Source organism: Musca domestica, unplaced genomic scaffold, assembly GCF_030504385.1.
Source record: "Musca domestica strain aabys unplaced genomic scaffold, Musca_domestica.polishedcontigs.V.1.1 19, whole genome shotgun sequence".
NCBI lineage: Eukaryota > Metazoa > Arthropoda > Insecta > Diptera > Muscidae > Musca > Musca domestica.
Genome location: NW_026712245.1, coordinates 4463689 through 4486587, shown reverse-complemented (window position 1 = coordinate 4486587; position 22899 = coordinate 4463689). Strand labels below are relative to the sequence as shown.

General features: G+C 34.5%; 1 protein-coding gene across 2 annotated transcripts in view; it reads left to right on the top strand.

The window, feature by feature from the left end:
- Window positions 1-22899, top strand: part of LOC101888655 (receptor-type tyrosine-protein phosphatase N2) — a 206177-nt gene that overhangs the window by 54600 nt on the left and 128678 nt on the right. The gene's annotated exons all lie outside the window — the stretch shown is intronic.

Below are 22899 nucleotides of genomic sequence, written 5' to 3'. Positions count from 1 at the left end.
CTGCTGGCTTGGCTTGGCTACAGTCTAATGTACTTCCTTACTTTTGGGATTATGGTTTTCATGGTTTTATGCCCACTCTAAGAAAATATTGCAATCTTTCACCTACAAACAAACGAAGGAACCGACGAATATGTTGCTATGCGATAAACTTTTCCCCAAAGAGGAACATGAACAGAAAAAAACACAAAACAGAAGAAAAGAAAATAGTCTCAGAACAGCAAGAAGAAAAAAATACGGAACAACATCCGGGGAAAAAAATATTGTAAAATCATCAGTCGAGGGTTTCAAGTTTACCAAAAAAACAGAAGCTGAAAAAAGGCTCACAAGAAAAAAATGTGTGTCGATAGCGAAATGTGATTAATAGGAAGAGGCAAGTACTGTATGCCATTGAAAAGAAAATCCCCAAAAATAGACTGGTGGCTATATGATGCTGCCTGCCTGCCTGCCTTCCTTCCTGCCTGCCAGCCCAACCTATCAACCTCCTCTCGAATTTGTTAGTTTGATGGAACAAACATTTTTCACTCCATTAATGTTTCCTTTACAGCCGAGAACCCTTGTTTTCACATTTTTTTCTTTTTTTGCACGAAAACTTTTTGAGGAATAGCAAAGTTTTGGGTTTTGTTGCTGTTTTGCCCTAACAAGTTTTATTTTTTTTTTTGCTTTCTGCAACTCAGTTTGACCTGGCTTTGAAATAGAAGAAAAACCTTCGTCACAATTTGTTATTATTTGACTGGTGTCTGACTTTGACTTTTTTGGTTCGATGTTGAATGGAGTTGAATCGAACATGTGTATGGGGGGAGGAGAATTTGTTTTTTTGGTAGTTAGAAATATTTCACAAATAATTGCGGGCGGATGTTTTGAAGAAAAAACAGAAAAAAATAACGGACTAGATATTGCCTGCAGGTATTTGTGGAAATATCAGTTTTAAATAATGACGGAAAGAAAAGCTTCAAATTAAGGGGGATCTAAAGAATATGTTTTTTTTCTGGTTGTGAAATAACTTTTTATGGCAGGTCGGTGGTTTATTATTTGCTTGCTTGCCTGGTGTTGATGGTTAATTGCGGTCTTAAAAAAATCAGCAATTTCATGGCCTGTGAAAATTTACGGGAAAAATTGAGGTCATTGAGAAAAATTAAAGAAGTTGAAGTTTCACTGAGGGGAGAGTAAGAAGGCATTTGATGCGTGATGAAGATTAAAGAACATAAAAATGATGTGTATTATTTTCATGGCAACAAACAGCCAGCGCTCGGCGATTCAGAATTCGATTTTCTTGGCCCTTAATACTATTCAGGGTGAAATAACAAAAAAACTGCAATAAAGTCAAACGCCCTAATTCTTTCATTTTTATACCCTCCACCACTCTATGGAAGGTATATTAACTTTGTCATTCCGTTTGTAACTCCTCCTCATAATAGACCCTACAAAGTTTATATATTCTGGATCAGCGTAAAATTCTAAGACGATCTAGCGATGTCCGTCTGTCTGTTGGAATCACGCTATCTTTCGAACGAATTGAGATAGAAGACTGAAATTTTGCACACATGCATAGTTTACCAGTAGGCAGGTTAAGTTCTTAAATGGGTCATGTCGGTCCACGTTTTCGTATAGCCCCCATATAACGGTACCTCCCGATATTCGGCATTTTCCTGATTTTAGCAATATTATTTACCGGAATCGTTTCAAATTTCGTATTTGAAGTTTGTAATGGGCACTACAACCTATGACAAAAATTTCGGTATGCAAGTCCACATCTTCGTATAGCCCCCTCCCGATAGTCGGTATTTTGATGATTTCAGCAACATTATTCACCAGAATCGTTTCAAATTTCGTACTAGAAGATATTTATGGGTACTACAACCTATGGGCAAAAATTTCGTAGGCTGGTCCATGTCTTCGAATAGCCCCCATATGACGGTACATCCCAATATTCGGTATTTTCCTGATCTTAGCAATATTATTTACCGGAATTATTTCAAATTTCGTATTTAAAGTTCGTAATGGGTACTACAACCTATGGCCAAAAATTTTGTATGCAGGTCCACGTCTTCGAATAGCCCCCATATAACGGTACCTCCCGATAGTCGGTATTTTGACGATTTCAGCAACGTTATTCACCGGAATCGTTTCAAATTTCCTATTTGAAGTTCGTAATGGGCACAACAGCCTATCACAAAAAAAAAAAAAAAAAACGTATGCAGGTCCAAGTCTTCGTATAGTCTCCATATAACGGTTTTAATTTAAGTTGTAGTTTCCGGATTTTTTTATATCCTCCACCATACTATAGAGGGTATATTAACTTTGTCTTTCCGTTTGTAACTCCTCGAAATACTCATGTCAGAACCCACAAGGTATATATATTCTTGATCAGCGTAAAATTCTAAGTCGATTTAGCGATGTCCGCCTGTCTGTCTGTCTGTCTGTTGTAATCACGCTATCGAATGAATTGAGATAGATGGCTAACATTTTGCACACGTGTTTATACTACATACTTAAGACGGAAATTTGTCTGTGCAGGTCCACGTCTTCGTAAAGCCCCCATAAAACGGTACCTCCCTATATTCGGTATTTTGATGATTTTAGCGACATTATTCACGGGAATTGTTTTAAATTTGGTATTTGAAGTTCAGAATGGATACTACACCCTAAGACAGAAAATTGTCTGTGCAGGTCCACCTCTTCATATAGCCCCCATATAACGGTACCTCCCTATATTCGGTATTTTGATGATTTTAGCGACATTATTCACCGGAATTGTTTCAAAATTGGTATTTGAAGTTCGTTATGGGAACTACAGTCTGTGACAGAAAATTGTCTGTGCGGGTCCAGGCCTTCGTATAGGCTCCATATATCAGTACCTCCCTATATTCGGTATTTTGACGATTTTAGGTATAATACCCACCGAAATTGTTTGGGATGTGGTATTTGAAGTTCGTAATGGATGCTACAGCCTGTAACAGAAAATTGTCTATGCTGGTCCAGGTCTTCGCACAGCTCCAATTTAACGGCACCTCCTTATATACGATATTTTGATGATTTTAGCTACATTATTCACCGTTTATTTCAAGTTTCGAATTTGAATATGGTAATGGCTTATGACAAACAATGCCTATGTATGTCCACGTCGTATAGACCACAATATAACGGCTATATTCGGCGTTTTTAAAATTTTAACAGAATTTTTCAAGGATTTTATTTTTTAAAAATTTCCAAATTCGTTGCAAATGGTGGAGGGTATTAAAAGTTTGGCCCGGCCGAACTTACTGCTTTTTAACTTGTTTTTTTGTGAAATTGTTCAAGTTCCTTCCAAATGGCGGAGGGTATTAAAAGTTCGGACCAGCCGAACTTAGCTTCTTTTTTACATGTTTTTTTAATTTTATTGAATGAAGACAAAAATTGTCGGCAATAGCATCAAATTTTAGAATAAGTTAAGATTTTTTCGAATTGCTCACCTTTGGCACGGATTATGGCCTTCAAACGGCCAATGAAAGCGTCACACGTTGTCCGAATGTTGCTCTGCAGTATTTCGACCCATTCGCAGCGAAGCGCTTGTTTGGATGATCGAGACTTTGGTATTTTTTTAGTACCAACCTTGCTTTCCTAAATACTCCAGATAGAATAGTCCAACGGATTGGTATCCGAAGATTTTGTTGGCCATTGTGCACTGGAAATGTAGCGAGGAACCTCATTTTCTAACCATTTTGGGTGGCGCGTGCTGAGTGCGATGGTGCTGAGTCCTGTTAGAATTTCCAAGGTCTGCGGACAAAATGTTTGTGTGCCCAAGGCTTTATTAATACACCCTCCAGAATATTTTCGCGATAAGATTCGGCATTTGTTCTCATGCCACGGTCAATTAATACGAGCGAAGAGCGACCATCGGCAGTTATGGCGGCCCACGCCATCACCATGGCCGGCGCTGCTGGACAACGAATGTTTTCTTATCGGAGAAAACCAAATTCGGCAGTTCACCACTCTCGGACAAACGAAGCAACTTTTTAGCTCTTTTGTGTCTATTTTCTTTCTGTTACTGTGTAAATTCTTGCATTTTTTGGAATTTCAATGACCGCGAGCTCATTTTTCAATATTTGCCGAATGGAATATTGTGATATGTTCAGCTCACGAGCCATTTTTGGGCCACTGCGACGCGGGTTTCGATCAAGTCACTTCTTTACTTTTCAAACCATTTCTGCTGATCTTGCTGTTTTCTTCCGTCCACTTCCTCGAGGGCGGGCTACGCTTCCAGTATCACGATAACGAGCGATGGTACGAGACACAAAAGATTTATTCACATTTAAATGCTGGAGTACTCTAACGATAGCCACTTGTGGTTTTCCAGCCAAATATAAAGAAATCACACTATGACGCTTGAATTCCATCACGAATAACATTTTATCTGGAAAATTCACACCGAAATGCTTTTGTATGCTTGTAAACAATATAATGAGCTGTCACTAGAATAATTTTAACAGCTGTCGGACTAATGGCTTAGAAATTATAGCAGTTTGAAGTTGGTTGCAGTTTTTAATGGAAATTGTGATAAGTAGGCATTCTAAAGACACAAACTTTTTTGTTGTATATTTTTGGGCGTAAAAATATGGTATTTATAAAATAGCTGTATTTTTTTGAATAATATTTTTTTATATATAAAAATACATGTTTTATTTAAAAAGTAAATAAGATCTAACAACCTCCCCCTTCTCTTTCTCGAACAGCAATGTCATTGCCATGCGAATAGTAAATATTTGCAAGAAAAGTTTTTCCCTAAAGCTCTGCTACTAAACTCTGCCAAATCCACATGGATTTATGTATGATTTGTTGTCATCAGCAACATTTGCCAAATTACACAAAGTTCTTGCACAATAATCCTGTCGACCTCTCTCTCACTTTTGCCAAATAAACCAATCAAAGGAAATTGACTAATTCCACTAAGAAGGTATTACATGGATGTAAGCTGATGAAAGAATGTTGAGTAAAATAAGAGACGCTGTTGAATATGTAGAATTGTAACGTTTAAAGGAGGTAAATGAAACTGAGATTAACCCTTCCAACGTCCATTTGGTACACTCACTTTCCAAGGCAGTCGACCTCGGTCAGTCGGATGCGAGTAAATGTTTTAAAAAATTTACAAAACATATTGTCCTTGAACAAACTGTAAACATACATAATTGGAAACTGAAAAATTATTAGAAGACTTCTTCGAAAACAAGTGGTTTTTCAGGTTTTTTAAGGACCTTACGTTTGATAGGGTCCTTACAAAAAAAAAAGCTTTTGAAAAATATAAAATATACGAATATAAAATTTTTAAAACATATTGTCCTCCAACAAACTGAAAAAATAACTAGTAAGGCCAAGAAAAATTATAAGAAGGCTTCTTTGAAAAATTGTGACTTTTTCAGGATTTTTTAAGGTGCATAGATCCCATAAAAACCTCTTGAAAACCAGTAAAGAAAGTTCTAAAGTCGGGCGGGGTCGATTTTATGATACCCTACACCACTTTGCTAATTTAGTTGAGCTCCACTTAATAATTAAATGTTTTTATGGGAGAATTCAATCATACACGCTATGATTATAATTTAAAATTCAAAGGACTACATATGCCGAAGCATTTGTATCTTTTAAATTCGGACTTGTATTGCCCATTTGGTGCGAAATTAATTTGAAATCGGATAAAAATATATATGGGAACTATATCCAAATCTGAACCGATCTCGATAAAATTTGGCAAAGGTATTTCTGAGCTGCATTTGATATATTTCCCCAAACATTGTGGTTACAGAGTGCATATTACGGCTGCGGAGGACAAAAATAATAATTTGGCATACTTATTTTCAGGCCTAATTTGGTTGTAAGTGCAAAATTCCATAGTATTCGGGCTGATATTACACGTTTGGTGCACAATAAAAGGCAAATCGGACGAAGATATATATGGGAGCTATATCTAATTGTTTACCGATTATCTCCAATTTCAATAGGGTTTGTCCTTGGGCCAAACAAATGTTGTTTGCAAAATTTCATCTCAATCAGATAATAAATGCGACCTGCATTTTGTTCACAAGAATACATGGACAGACGGACGGACGGACAGACGGACTGACAAGCATAAATCAACTCAGAAAGTGATTCTATGCAGATCATCAAAAGGAACTATGGGTCTATCTCGTTTCCTTTTGCCTGTTACAAACAAATGCACAAAGACATAATACCCTGACCACCTTGTGGTGTAGGGTATAAATATATTATTTTTCCATGCCCTGGAAAAATGTTGCTAAGCAAATGTCTTATTTTAAACAGGAGGTCATTGTAAAAAAAAATCTTAAAGTCCGCGATTTCCATACAATATTTTATAAGAATGCTCTTGGTAAAGTTCGATTTGTTTTGCCCTGGATGACCTTCTTACAAATATTCTTCAAGAATCTGAAGTTTTAATAGGACCTTCTAAGAAAATTGTTTCAAGTTAATTTTCTAAGAAGGTCCTATTAAAACATCCACGATTCGAAGATGTCCTTCAAAAACAACTTAAAGTAAATGATTTGAGCCTTGGAAGACATTTATCATTCGAATATCTACCTCGAAATGGTCGAAACATTTGGCTAATTTTAATGATTTTTCGAGGACCTACTGACAACAAACAACGGCGGATTTTTAAGGACATTTTTTCAAGGACTTCCTAAATTTTTTAAGAATTGTATGAGGATCTTCCGACTATTTTTTAAGGAAAATTAATTTCAAGGCCCTGCTTACCAAAAAAAACCAAAAAGGGTTTTAAGGACCTTTTGATCAAAAATGTTAGATTTTTAATTTTCAAATAATTTTTAAACAAATCAACGAGCTCTTGCTACCTTCAAATAAAAATTCTTAAAAAAAAACTATAAGTTTTGGCCAAGAGTTTCATAAACAAATTTATTTATAAAAATTATATGAATTTTAGACAGCCAGGCCTTATTGTCGTTGATCGAAAAAAACCCACGATTTTAGTCCAGAAAGATTTTCTTACATATAAATTTAGACAGATTTAAAATTTGTTGTCAGGAGGTCCTTTGGAAAATTGTCTTAAAAGCCAAGGAAAACCTTGCATAAAAAAGTACTTAAAAACTCCGCAAGTTTTGAACAGGAGGTCTTTTAAAATTCCTTTAAAAAACACAAGTTTTTCCAGGATACATCCACACATATTTTGTGAAGAAATCCGCAATAGGGGCCCTTAGTTTTTTTTTAATGACCGCATTTATCATGAGGATCGTAATTCAAATATAATAACAAAATATGCAATATTGGTCTGAATATTTTGAAAGAAATTAAAAGCAGGACCTTCTAAGAAATATTTTTAAGAAATTCACGATTTCGGCCAGGAGATCTCTGAAACAAAATCTTAAAAAATTGACGTCTGTCGTCTTCAGAAAGACATTGCAAAAGTTATCCTTAATATATTTGCGAGTTTTGAGATGGAGGCCTTTGAAAAATTTCTTAAAAATTTCATGAGTTTTGACAACAATTTCTTTAAATTTGAAGTCCTTTAAAGCAATTTTTTTCTGGACCAAACCAAGCCCAAGGACCTTTCACCTTTCCCAATTTCAGCAATGCACTTTCACAGTAAGTCGTCAAGCTGGACTCTCGAAGATATGAAATTTTCGATGTATCCCAGCATGCATTTCCTAAAACATCAAGGGGAACCTAAAGAGCAAACTACGAATATTTCGGTACACTAAATACATATTCACCCCTCATCAACCAGATATTTTGGACTGTACACCTAAACTGTGTGCAAAAATTGTTTACCATTCAAAGTTCTAAAATCCAAGCTATTGGCCAGCTTTAAGTAAACCTATAAAAAGGAGATTTTCATGTCACCAGCATAAAATCCATGAGCGTTTAATCCAAATTTAACAACGACTTAAGATTTTTGTTTTTCACAAACTATTTTGAGGAGGTTAAAACGAAAGAGGAGAACTAGAAAACATATCCCACTGCGATATACTCTGTATAAATGTATGTATGTCGCTAACTCGCTCGCTGTTGCTTTTCATTACTGTTAATACATTTGTAGTTTTGGTACAAAGTTGCACTTTGCCACATGCCGTTCTGTAACTGAAAGGGGTTTCCATTTTAGAAGAAACTTGTTTTCTTCGAATTTTTTTTTGTTTTCCTGCATACAATTCGCACATTCACTTGCTGCTGAGTGTTTATTGCATTATTCTGTTGGGTATTGAACGAGTGGTGAACGAGGGAGAAGCAGAGGGGATGTGGGGTTCCAACGTTGCAATAAAGCTAGCTGAAAACCATTCGTCATGTTATTTAAAACCAAATCGAGAGAGTATCAAAACGAAATAAACAAAAATCGTACTTTATGATATTTCTTAGGATTTTTTTTTTTTTTTTTGGAAAGGGTAAGGATTCCGAAACTTCTGACAAATATTGGACCAAGAAATTTATATATATATGTGTGTGTATTTAACAACGTTTCATTACGAATTTTTCTTGGTAACATCAATTACAGTCCTGGAGTGAAGAGTATAAAAGAGGCAAAGGGGAGAACGAAATGCATCGCTTTGCTCTTTGGCCACCCAACTTCCATTTAGTTCCCGTTTGACATTTTACACAAGCTACAATTGTTATTGTGGGATTTTTGCACTTAAGCCGGATTTACATTAATAATATTTTTCGGTTTTCTTCTATGTGTGTGTGCAATTTTTTTTCTATGGGCTGTTGGAAAAATGAGTTCAAAATTCAAGTGGACTGGAATATTAATCCAAAAAGTTTTTTTTTCTACAAAAACTAAAAATATTAAAAATTGTAACAAAAATCCATTTAATTTGTTTCGAATGAATGAAAACTAACACCTGGAAAATAAGAATTTAATATACAGTGGAATCACTTATTACAGGATTATGATCGTATGTGGAAAGTAAGAGAATTATTTTCGTTAACGAAAAAAATCATAAAATCTAATGGCCATAGCTAATTTTTGATTTCTAGGATATCTTAGAACAGAGACTTCGTTCTAATTAAAGAAGTTTGTTTTAAGGAACTGCTTAAGAATTTTTGTTAAAAAAAAAAAAACAATCAAAGGCCTATACCAAAAATTATAATTTTTTAGGAAAACTGTTCAAGAACCTTCTAATAAAAAAATCGAGCACTTTTTTAGACATTTCAAGACCAAAACATGTGCTTTAAAAAAAATTAAGACCTCCAATGTAAAACCTTAACTTTCGTCTAAATAGAAATAGTGTAATATTCAAGAACATTTTTAAGGAACTCTTGTTAAAATATCGTGAATTTTTCTAAGGAATTTTTGAATTTTTTCAAAGACCTCCTTATCAATTTTTCAAAATTTTAAGGCCACATTTCAAGGACCTCCAGACCGAAATCATAGAAATTTACAGATCGCAAATACTTTTCTTTGGTAAATTTTTTCAATGACTTACTTATCAATAATTGTGTTTTTTTTCTAAATTTTTCGAGGAACTTTTGAATAAAAATTATGGATATTGGCAAACATTTTCCAAAGGAATCCTAACCCCAAAATTGTAGATTCTTCATACCAATATCCCTATAAATCATCGTGGATTTTTCAAAATAATTTTTCCCAGGGAGCTCGTGACCAAAAATTATGTATTTTAGGAAAGCTTTTCAGAAGGATCAGAGATCATAGTTTTTTAAGAAAAACGATGTAAAAGATGAATATTTTTAAATTTTTTAAGAAAAAAGGCAAAATTTCCGATTTTAAAAATTCATGTTTTATTAAGAAAAATTTGTGAAAAACGACTTTTCTTATAAATTTTTATGAACTGCAAATTTTCAAAAAAAAAAAAATAATAATAATAATATAATAAATATATAATAATATAATAATATAATAATATATAATAATAATAATAATAATAATAATAATAATAATAATAATAATAATAATAATAATAATAATAATAATAATATAATAATAATAATAATAATATAATAATAATATAATAATAATAATAATAATAATAATAATAATAATAATAATAATAATAATAATAATAATAATAATAATAATAATAATAATAATAATAATAATAATAATAATAATAATAATAATAATAATAATAATAATAAATAAATAAATTATTAAACAAATAAATTAAGAAGTAAAAGGAATTTGGATTCTTATAGAAATATGCACTTTAAAAACTTTGATTTTTTAAGAAAAAATCTCAAGGACCTCTTTACCAAAATGGCTAAACAAGGTCTTTGGACAAAATTCTCCTTAACAAAGTTAATATTCATGAATTTTAAACAACTAGTTTAGAAAAAATTCTCAAGGACCTCCCGAAGAAAAATCGTGAATTTTCCACATTTCAAAAAAAAAAATCAACGATTAACAATCGGGGATTTTCCTAGCAAAAAATCCAAGGATAAAAATCGGGGATGTTTTAAGGAAAAAAAAAAAAAAAAAATATTAATAAATAACCAAAAATTAAGGATTTTTTTCTTAAAAAAGCATAGATAAAAAATTAGCCGTATTTTTAAGTAAAACATTAGATCTTTTGAAGGAGTTTATTTAAGAGCTATCTGACCAAAAAGTTTAGCTTTTCAAGAAAATCCATTTTAGAGTTCATTTCAGTTAATTTTCAATAATTGTTATTTTTTTTAGAAAAATTTTAAGAATCTCGTGACCTATAACTTGATTTTTTTTAAAAATAAGGAACTTCAAGGAACTCCAAACAAAACGTTGAGGACTTTTCAAAAAAATATCTTCAAGAATTGAAAATTGTGATTTAGAAAAAAATCAAGGGAAAAAACTTGTTAAATGTGAGGATAATATTGTTAAGAACTAAAAATTGTGAATTTTTAAAATCGTTTTAGTTTCAAGGACATCCGGACCAAATATGGTTCATTTTTAAACAATTTTTTTTTTTTTTTGATTAGACACTACTGACATTTTTTGGATTTTTTGGGCAAATCACTAAATATAGTGGAATTTTCATAAAAATCGTTTTCAGATCAAATAAAGTATTTTTCAGAAAAAAAATTAATTTTTCAACGATCACAAATCATGGATTTTTGAAAAAAAAATAAAATATTCATGTCGGCAAAACCGACTGATACTATTTTACTTGTTTTACAAATAAAAATCTAAATGATTTTTTAAAGAGGTTCCACTGTCATTTTTTGATTTTTATCCTTGCTTGTGGGTTAATATAGCTTTAGGTTATTTTCTAAAACTGTTGATACTTCACATTTTTTGCTTGGTTTTGGTTTCTAACTTTTTTGGAGGTTTTATTTTGCTGCAAGGATTTCATTTAAATCTAATATTTTAAAATAAATTTTAGTAAAACACACTCACACATTCATATGTGTACTTAATTGAAAAGTAATGTTGGTTGGCTGGTTGGTTGTTTGAAGCTGGAGGATCCAGCTGCTGTTGGTTACAAATTATATACCAAAAACCAGCTCTGCTTGTAAATAATGCACTGACATGAAGAGCAGCAAACGCTCTTGGTGCAAAAACTGTTTACTGCCACAGCATTTTGCAATGAGCGCTGGCAAAATTTGAAAGATGTGTGGAAAGTAGTAAAACAGTGGTTGGGAAACTGTAGTTTTCTGAAGGGGAGCAGTAAATTAATGGGGAAAGAGGTGGGAAGAGAAAACGATAATTGAGAGATATAAAGGGTGATTTTTTTGAGGTTAGGATTTTCATGCATTAGTATTTGACAGATCACGTGGGATTTCAGACATGGTGTCAAAGAGAAAGATGCTCAGTATGCCTTGACATTTCATCATGAATAGACTGTGATCTGCCACAACGTCGAATTTTCAGTGAATGGGCCCTAGAAAAGTTGGCAGAAAATCCACTTTTTTATTGACAAATTTTGTTCAGCGATGAGGCTCATTTCTGGTTGAATGGCTACGTAAATAAGCAAAATTGCCGCATTTGGAGTGAAGAGCAACCAGAAGCCGTTCAAGAACTGCCCATGCATCCCGAAAAATGCACTGTTTGGTGTGGTTTGTACGCTGGTGGAATCATTGGACCGTATTTTTTCAAAGATGCTGTTGGACGCAACGTTACGGTGAATGGCGATCGCTATCGTTCGATGCTAACAAACTTTTTGTGGCCAAGAATGGAAGAACTGAACTTGGTTGACATGTGGTTTCAACAAGATGGCGCTACATGTCACACAGCTCGCGATTCTATGGCCATTTTGAGGGAAAACTTCGGAGAACAATTCATCTCAAGAAATGGACCGGTAGGTTGGCAACCAAGATCATGCGATTTGACGCCTTTAGACTATTTTTTGTGGGGCTACGTCAAGTCTAAAGTCTACAGAAATAAGCCAGCAACTATTCCAGCTTTGGAAGACAACATTTCCGAAGAAATTCGGGCTATTCCGGCCGAAATGCTCGAAAAAGTTGCCCAAAGTTGGACTTTCCGAATGGACCACCTAAGACGCAGCCGCGGTCAACATTTAAATGAAATTATCTTCAAAAAGTAAATGTTCATGGACCAATCTAACGTTTCAAATAATGAACCGATGAGATTTTGCAAATTTTATGCGTTTTGTTTTTATCAAGCTCTTAACAAATCACTCTTTATTTGTAAAGGCTACATTGAAAAACTGTGTGCTCTTTGTTATGTTATTTAAATATTTTATGGGTATATATTTCATAAACAGGAAATGAGTCACGGATTACCTTCAAACTCCTCACTTGCTTAAAAAATATCAAGGCAAGATTCTGAAATGTTTTCGTTTGTTTATATAAAAGTGGTTTTTCGTTCAAAATTCGTGGAAATAAAGAAAAAAATAATATAGTTTTCCACTCAACGTTCCGCTGGCTTTTTATTTTTCAATTTCCTCAGGAGCTTTAATTTAAATTCCTAAAATTTACATCTCCGACACTGTGTCAGGAAAGCTGAGGTGCAAACAACGGCAGTAACATCAGCTATGAACATTCCCATGTTTTAATGGCCACAACAGCGTATAAAATGTTTTACCCATTCAAGTGGCCTTTGCAGTTTTCGATGTCGATGATGATGCTGCTGTTGTTGTTGTGGGTGCATTGTAAGTATTTTTAATTAAAAAAAAAAAAAAACACAGAAAAACAACAACAGTAACGGCAGCAACATCAATAGGCAACAGTCGAACAGTCATTGCCTTCTGATGGCTGCCTCTTGTAATGGTCGACCGTTACTGCTGGTCGGGCTGCTCTAAATAAAGCTGATGTATTCAACTAAGAAAAATTGGTTTGTTGCCCTTCAAAGCACCTCCCTCCCTCCCCCCACAAGCCCTATAGAATCTTAACCACTTGGCCGGAAGTAATTTGCAAACACATCCGTTTTTATTTTAAGCTGCTTTAGAAAAATGTGATAAAAGTTTCCGGAATATATCTTTTTTGGGGGGTTGCAGGGCAAAGTAATGTGTGGGAAAAGATGGCCAAGAAAAACATTTGCAAATAAATAATTTGCTTCTCATGACCAAAATAACCCATCTTCTCTCTGTCTCTCGTTCACTCATTTTCTCTGCAACACCAATTAATTAAGTTCGAGATTATTGAAACATGATTTTTTCAGTGGGTCAGTGATGGAAAACAAAGGACACCATCCACTATGAAAAAAAAAAACAAATTAAAAGACATATTTGGAAAATGTTTCCATGAAATAATTAAAAAAAAATGGGGGAGGTACCAGAAGGAGTGGACCGATACTTTCCATCTTTGCACTAGATCTAGGGTTAATAAAAATATTGCGATGTGTGAAATATTTCGGATTTTAGAATCGTTTTAGTTATTCAAAACTTTGACACTTTGTGGGGGAGGTGCCAGAAGGAATGGTCCGATCTCTACCATCTTTTAAACATGTCTACCAAGTCTGAATGGAACCGGAGTTTAATTTTGAGTTTTATAAACGTAATGGATATTAAAAATGTTGATCCTTTTTGGGGGAGGTACTAACAAGACTGGACCGATATATTCCATCTTTACACAAGACCTTGGGGTATTAAAAATATTGTGATGTGTGAAATATGAAGAGAACCGGATGCTTTTTTCGGATTTTATATATGTTTTGGTTATTCAAAACTGTGACCGTTTGTGGGGTGGGTATCGGGAGGAATGTCCGATCTTTACCATATTTACAACAGATCTTGTTTTGATGGAAATATTGAGATATGCCAAGTCTAGATGGAATCGAACACTTATTTCGTGTTTTATGAGCTTCATGGATATCCACAATTTTGACCCTTTTTTGGGGGAGGTACCAGAAGCAGTGGACTGATATATTCCACGTTAACACCAGATATTGGGTTTATAAAAATATTGGGATGTGTGACATTTTAAGACATTCGGATTCTTACATCACATTTTATACGAATTATAATTATTCTAAATTGTTTAACCTTTGTGGGGGAGACACTTGATGGAGTGGACCGTTATTATATTTTTTCACCTGACCTAGAACTGACGAAGATATTGGGGTTTGCAAAGTTGGAACAAAATCGGATTATTGCTTCTCTTCCTGTGCAGAAAATATTTTTTTTTTGTTTTTTTTTTTTTTTAATTTCGACCTTTTGTGGGAGAGGTACCGATGTATTCCATCTTGACACCAGACCTTGGGCTAATAAAATTATTGGGATGTGGGAAATTTTAAGACAATCGGACGCTTACATCACATTTTATAAGAGTTGTAATTATTTAAAATGTTGACTCTTTGTGTGGGAGGTTCCTTATGGAGTGGACCGATATTGTCCATTTTCGAACCTGACCTAGCACTGATGAAAATATTAGTATTTGCATAGTTGGAGCAAGGATTATCGTTTCTCTTTCTGTGCAAGAAATATGTTTTGAAAATTTCGACCTTTTGTGGGGAAGGTACCAAAAGGAGTGGGCCGATACTTTCAATTTTCACACCGGACCTTGTGTTAATGCAATTATTGGTATGTGGGAAATTTTTAAGACAATCGGACTCTTGCATCACATTTTATAAGAGTTATAATTCTTCCAAATGTTGACCCTTTTTGGGGGCGGTACTTGATGGAGTGGACCGATATTATCTATTTTCGTACCTGACGTAGCACTGATGCAACTATTTCGATTTGCAAAGTTGGAGCAAAATCGGATAATCGTTTCTCTTTCCGTACAGTTGTTTTTTTTTTTTTTGAAAATTTCGACCGTTTGTGTGGGAGGGGCCAGAAGGAGTGGACCAATAGTGCCCATCTCTGAACTCGACCTAAGTTTGACAATATTATTACGATGTACCAACTTTGGATCAAATCGGATGCTCCCTTCGAGAGTTATCGTGCTCAAATGTCAGACAGACAGACTGACGGACGGTCGCTAGATCGAATCCAAATGCCCTGAAACGGATTTGGTCCAAAGAGACCTAGGTCTAAAACAGTTATTTCGTTGTGGCACATTTTGGCCGTATAAAATGATATATACCCTCTGCAGCCATGTGGCTAAGGGTATAAAAAGACAACTAAATAGAAAACCAAAATTCAATTGGTATCTACGGTAACGACTTGGCTATGGCGTTATGTTATGTCACAAATGATCAGTTACATTATACCCCATAAGCTGTTTTATATGGTTATGGTTGAAGCACGTCTAATTAATTAAGGATATCACATCCAACGCCTGAAAAAATTTCTTACAATAAAATTTCATTTCAACATCAAAAAAAACAAAACTTCATAAAATTTCCAAAACGACCCTCCCAAGGCCAGTAGAAGCTTTGGAAGGACCCACAAATGTGTGTGTTGTCCTCATTTTAAGAGAAATAAAAATATTTTCATGACATATTTGTAAAAATTAATCGAAGGATTTTGAACAAGGTCCTGGGTCAAATTGAAAAGGTCCTTGAGGTCTCAAATTTGAGGTCAGCATGTCGACAAACAAGATATAAAATATCGGGAGGAAATAATGTTTGTAAAACATACTTCTATGAATGTATACCCCATTCACATAGGTATCACACCTAAAAGTATGCTACATTCAACGCCAGCGAAAATGCTCATTCACATAAATACGAAAAACCCAGTTAAAAATTTAACAAAATTTCTCAAAATTTAACAAAATTTCTCAAAATAAAATTTTATTCAAACTAGTTAACACAACATCAACTAAACCCAGAATTCATAAAATTTCCAAAAGGACCCTCTCAATATCAAGTGAAGCTTTGGAAGGACCCACAAAATGTATGTGTTGTCCTTCATGGCTATCCAATGTGTAACAAAATCCTCTTAATTTAAATGAATGAACATAAACCAAAAAAAAAAAAAAAATACAAAATAAAAAATCCATTTTTGGGAAAATTAATTGATTCTGATTACACTTCAAAGATTGTCGAGCGGAGAAGAAGAAGAAGAAGTAGCAGTCCTTAAAATGCAAGCCAACCATGTCATAAAGCTCTACAAATTGTTGTTATGTACTCGGCAGCATCGGCAGCGGCAGCAGCGTGTACTTATCAATCATAAAGTCTTTGACAGGAATACTTCAGCGAAACAATTTTTAAGTGTTATTTTAAATTGTTTCCAGTTTCAGTGGCTCAGGATTTTTAATGTTTATTAATAATTCATGACGAAGCATAAAAGCCGAGCGGAGTGGAGCGGAACTTGAAAGTGACTTTATAAATTGGTATTTTTGACAAGAGCGGACGAGAGCGAGAGATTGATGAAGTGTTTGTTTTGTTTGCGTGTTTTATGGTTTTATTACATATTAAACAAAAAAATTAAATGAAAATAAGTTAGATGCAGGAGAGGGAGGAGAAGGGCGAAGAAATTAAAAACGATTTTTGGTAATAAAACATGACACTCAACAAGATGGATAATATTGAGGACTTAGTGCAGAGGGGTTTATGGGGATTTGAGTTTGAAAAATTGGTGCATAAAAAGTAATTATGTTTTGCTGAATGATGAGATTTTTTCTTTAAAAGGTTTATGGACAAAATCTTTTACAAACAATTGTGGATTAATTTTTATAATTTTCAGGATTAATTTTATTATGAAATTTAATTGTTACTCACATAAAAATTCATAAGCCGGCTGAGATTGTTTAAAACCGGGATCTGTAAAACAAAAAACGGAAATTTATGATCAGCATAAAACTGTGCAAAAAAGAAAAAAAAAATAGATAAATAAAAAATATTTTACGGGAAAAATCAGCTGATTATGTAAGAACGTAGGACTTAAAATACAATTTTTTAAATTTTTTTTGAAATTTTCAGACCAAGATTCCTTGAAATGTTTACATTTTAAGCAGATAGTGGCTTTTGGTAATATTACCGAAAATAATATGAATCCTCAAGGGGGTAACATTTGGTTTCTTTTTCAAAAAAAAAAAAAAAAGATTTTTTATTGGAGATAAAAATCAAAATATTCTACAAATTCTTAGCCATTAAATTTTATTATTGGTCCTTAAAAAAACATTCTTCAAAAATATCTTTAAAAAATTAAATGTTTTCATAGAATGTTTAAAAAAACATCAACAAAAAAGGCCATTATTAATGTATAGTTTTTGAGACACATTTGCAGAGACTATTTCTTAAAATTCTTAAAGAGTACGAATTTGTAAGGATATTTTCTAAGGACTATTATCAACGTCTACTTTTTTTCCGTGAATATTTTTTCAAGGAATATTTTTAGACCGGATTTTTCAAGATTTTTTTCAAAGACTATTTTATAAATAACTAAAATTCAAGGACTATAGATGTGATATTTTTAAAAACATGTTTTAAAGTATTTTCATCAATTTCGATTTTTTCAACTGTATTTTCAAGGACAATAATCGACGTGGTTTATTAAGAAAAAAATTTCAAGGACTCCTATTATTTTTTAGAAAATTTTCTAAGAAGACTTATCAACGAATATTTTTCTAAGAATATTTTTTCAAGTATTATTTTTAAATTGATTTTTTAAGATGTTTCTGCAAGGACCATTACAAATGCGATTTTTTTTAATTTTTTTAAGGATTTGCTAGAGATGTTTTACTATTAACATAAAAAAACTGCAACACAGACAAACGCCATAATTTTTACATTTTTTTTTTAAATTTTATTGAAAGAAAGCAAAAAATGTCGGAAATAGCATTAAATTTTAGAATAAGTTTAGATTTGTTCGAATTGGTCACCTTCGCCACGAATTACAGCCGGCTTATGAAACCGTCACACGCTGCCCGAACGTTGCTCAGCGGTATTTTAGTCCATTCTCGGCAAAACGCTTGCTTGAGGTGATCGACACTTTGGTATATTTTAGTGCCAACCTTGCTTTCCAAAATACTCCAGACAAAGTAGTCCAACGGATTGGTATCCGGAGATTTTGGTGGCCATTGTGCACTGGAAATAAAGCGAGGAACCTCATTTTGTAACCATTCTTGGATGGCGCGTGCTGAGTGCGAAGGTGCTCTGTTGGAATGTCCAAGGTCTGCGGCCAAAATGTTTGCGTGCCGAGGCTTTGATACACCCTCCAGAATATTTTCGCGATAATATTAGGCATTTATTCTGATGCCACGGTCGCTTGAGTTCTGGTGGCCAAACGAAGGTGCACATTTTCAGCTGACCTCCTTGATATGTAAATACGATCATTTTCTTTGTTCACAAACTGCTGGACAACGAATATTTTCTCATCGGAGAAACCCAAATTCGGCAGTTCACCACTTTCGAATGTTTTCCCATTGGAGAAACCCAAATTCGGCAGTTCACCCCCTTCGGCCAAACGAAGCAACTCTTTAGCTCTTTTGAGTCTATTTTCTTTCTGTTACGGTGTAAGTTCTTGCACTTTTTGGAATTTCAATGGTTTTACCCTGAGCTCATTTTTCAATATTTAATGAATGAAATATTGCGATATGTTCAGCTCATGAGCCATTTTTCGGCAACTGTGACGCGGGTTTCCATCAAGTCGCTTCTTTACTTTTCGAACCATTTCTGCTGATGTTGCTGTTTTCTTCCGTGTACCTCCTTGACGTCGGGCTACGACACTACCAGTATCACGGTAACGAGCGATGGTATGAGACACAAACGTTTTATTCACATTTAAATGCTGGAGTGTTCTAACGATAGCCACTTGTGTTTTTCGAGACAAATATAGAAAAATCACACTATAACGCCTGAATTCTATTACGAATAACTTTTTTTTCTGGAAAATTCTCACCAAAATGCTTTTGTACGCTTGTAAACAATATAATGAGCTGTCTCTGGAATAATTTGAACATCTGTCGTACGAGTGCCTTAGAAATGACAGCAGTCTGAGGTTGGTGGTAGTTTTTTTCATCTCACCCTGTATATATTGGAGTACGAGACACAAAAGATTTATTAACATTTAAATGCTGGAGTGCTCTAACGATAGCCACTTGTGGTTTTCCAGCCAAATATAAATAAAGCACACTATTTCGCTCGAATTCCATCACGAATAACTTTTTTTCTGGAAAATTCTCACCAAAATGCTTGTGTACGCTTGTAAGCAATATAATGAGCTGTCGCTGGAATAATTTTAACAGCTGTCGGACGAGTGGCTCAGAAATGACAGCAGTCTGAAGTTGGTTCCAGTTTTTTCCATCTCACCATGTATAATCACATAATTTTTCCTTGTAATACTTAAATTCAGAATGTTATTTTCTTAAAAGCTATTAAGCCTAGATGTGTAGAATATATCTTCTTCTGACACCTTCTACCTTAAAAGTTAATTTTAAGTTACTTTCAGGCATCAACTCGAGAGAGAGGAAAGATTGATAAAAAACAGAAGTTTTTTGGGAACATTCATGCAAATATTGTTGGATACCTAATGGAAATAGAGATTTCTTTTCTTTGGCAGATTATGGTAAAATTTAATGAAAAATATTTTCGTCCTTGACGTCCTCCTCCTAAAATGATGCTTTGTTGGATATTTTTGCACAAATTCTCATAAAGTACGACTTTAAACCTTAAATTACCTTTTAAATTAAAATAAATTCCTGGCATTTAGGTAAAATTGAGACTTTTGATGTCTTCCATAATCTGTATTAGAATATAGTAGAAAACCCATATGGTGTATGGTGTGACAAAAATTTTGTGATTTTTTCCACAAACGAATTTCATAAATTTCCACCCCCTGATTGTAATCTGATGATCTGTGTCAAATACAAAATTCCTAATGTGCTGCATATACCAAGAATAAAATCTAATCAGATGTTTTTTGACATAAATACGTTCGATTTGATTTACGAATCTTCCACGAACTCACACTTCACCACATTGTGAACAAAATTCTCGAAAATGCAATTTTACTCCCATTACCGAGAGGATTTTGTGAAAACTTTGTCCTTTTTGTCAAATTCACAAAATACGCAGTTTTTTCCAATCACAACTCTTTTTCTCTCCGTCTCGCTGGTTTATGTTAATGAAGTTCTCGGTATTTGAGAACAAATAATTGAAATAAAATATCATCATGGCAACCATGGCAGCAGCAGCAGCAACAAAACAGCCAAAAGGCATTTTTGCTGCATCCAGGAAAAAAACTCAAATATTCCTCGACCACAACATTATCATATTGAAAAATCAAAGTTGATTCCATACCATAATGAGGAGAAAGAGGAGGAGGAGATATCAAAATTCAATAAGGATTTGTTAGAGGGGAAGGACAAAAGCAAAACATATTTAGATTTAATGGCCATCAGTTGCCAAATTTGTTCGTAAATTTGTGTGCGTTTCCTAGAAAAAGTGGAAAATAGGGAGTGTATCTGAGAGTGGGGGAGAGAAAGAGATAGAGAGAGAGAGAGAGAGAGGAAGAGAGAAGTTAACAATGTGATATAAATTTAATTTTAAGGGGTTTATTATGTCTTTTGTCTTCAACCTCAGTTATATTATCCTACGTAGAAAGAATGGTATATTAAGTTCGGAAATCTACATGAGATGTACCAAAGGAGATTTAGGTTTGAGGAGTTGTGAAAGGTTTTCTATATAACGTATTATATTTATTTGGTGGAATGTGTTCTATATGTAGAATATCAGTGGGAGGTGTTCAGCAGGTCTTCTATGGTCTTTTGGTCTTCTTTGCATAGAAGACCTATAGATGGTATTCGCATAGAATACATGTAGATGGTCTACTTCGCATATAAGACCTGTAGATGGCCTTTTTCGCATAGAGGGCCTGTAGAAGGTTCTCTCCGTATAGAAGACCTGTAGAAGGTCTGTAGGAGGCATTTTCTGCATAGAAAGGCTGCAGAGGGTGTTCTCCGCATAGAAGACCTGTAGAAAGTCTTCTCTGTGTAGAAGACCTGTCATCTCCAGATTGAAGACCTGTCTAAAGTCTTTACTGTATTGAAGACCTGTCGAAGGTCTTAACTGTATGGAAGACTTGTCGAAGTTCTTTACTGTATGAAAGACCTGTCGAATGTCATCTTGGTATGGATGACCTGCCGAAGGACTTCTCGGCATGGAAGACCTGCCAAAGGACTTCTTGGTATGGAAGACCTGCCGAAGTTCTTCTCGGTATGGAAGATCTGTCGAAGGTCACCTTTCCATAGAAATCTTGTCAAAGGTCTTCTCTGTGTAAGTCTTCTATGCATAAAATGCCGGTCGAAGGTCTTTTTTGTATGGAAGACCTGTCGAAGTTCTTCTTTTAAATAACACCCGTGAAATGTCTTCTCTGTATGGTAGACCTGTCGAAAGCCTTCTCTGTATGGAAGACCTGCCAAAAGCCTTCTCTGTATAGAAGACCTGTCGAAGGTGGTCTATGTATGGAAGATCTGTCACAGGGGTTCTCTGTATGGACCTATCAAAGGTCCTCTGCATGGAAGTTCTTGCACTTTTTGGAATTTCAATGGCTTGACCCCGAACTCATTGTTCAATATTTGCCGAATGGAATATTGCAACATGTTCAGCTCATGAGCCATTTTTCGGCCACTGCAACGCGGGTTTCGATCAAGTCGCTTCTTCACTTTTCGAACCATTTCTACTCGTCGCTGTTTTCTTCCATCCACTTCCTTGATGTCGGGCTACACTACCAGTATCACGGTAACGAGCGATGGTACGAGACACAAAAGATTTATTCACATTTAAATGCTGGAGTCTCTAACTATAGCCAGAGTAAGTTTTTTTCTGGAAAATTCTCACCAAAATGCTTTTGTGCGCTTGTAAACAATATTATACGCTGTCACTGGAATAATTTTAACAGCTGTCGGACGAGTGGCTTACACATGACAGCAGTCTGAGGTTGGTTGCAGTTTTTTCATCTTACCCTGTATAAGACCTGTAGGAGGTCTGTCGAGGATCTTCTCTATATTGAATAACTTTTGGAGGTATTTTTTGTACCTAAAAAAAGTGATATGCATATGAAAGACCTATAGAGGCCCTTCTCCGTTTAGATGATTTATAACCTCTCTTATATGTCCTCATGGGGTCCCAAAGCTCGACCTTACTGTAACACAATACTGTCGTTTAAAAAAAAAAAACAAAAGTGCATTCTAGGGGAAAATATTCTATTAGTAACTTCATTACTTTTTTCGAAAGGCACCCACGCAAAAATATAGTCCGCAACAGGCGCAAAAAGCTTGGCAAGTAACAAAAACCCATGCTACTGGAAGACGCCAACAATGGCAAACTGTAAAGAAGCTAAAAGGGAAACTTAATAAATGCAATTTCCCCAACGTTTTTGTTGCTGTTGTTGTTAAGAAATCTCAGCACGTAACGCAGCTACTACCCGGTTATGGCTGGTCGTGGTGTTGGTGTTGGATTATTCCATTGTCGATAACTGGGGGGAAAAAGCGCATAAAACTCAACAAAGGACCAGAATCCTTAAAAGCAAAATTCACTTGTTTTCGCTCCCAGCTCCCTCAGTGTACACATTGCGTAAGTAAGGCAAACAAAAGAAACTACAAAACAACAGGGAGCTTGGCAGGTTCATTTTACAATAGTAACCGAGAAAATTCTAAGCTTTTCTTTTTTTTCACCCTCCACGAAATGGA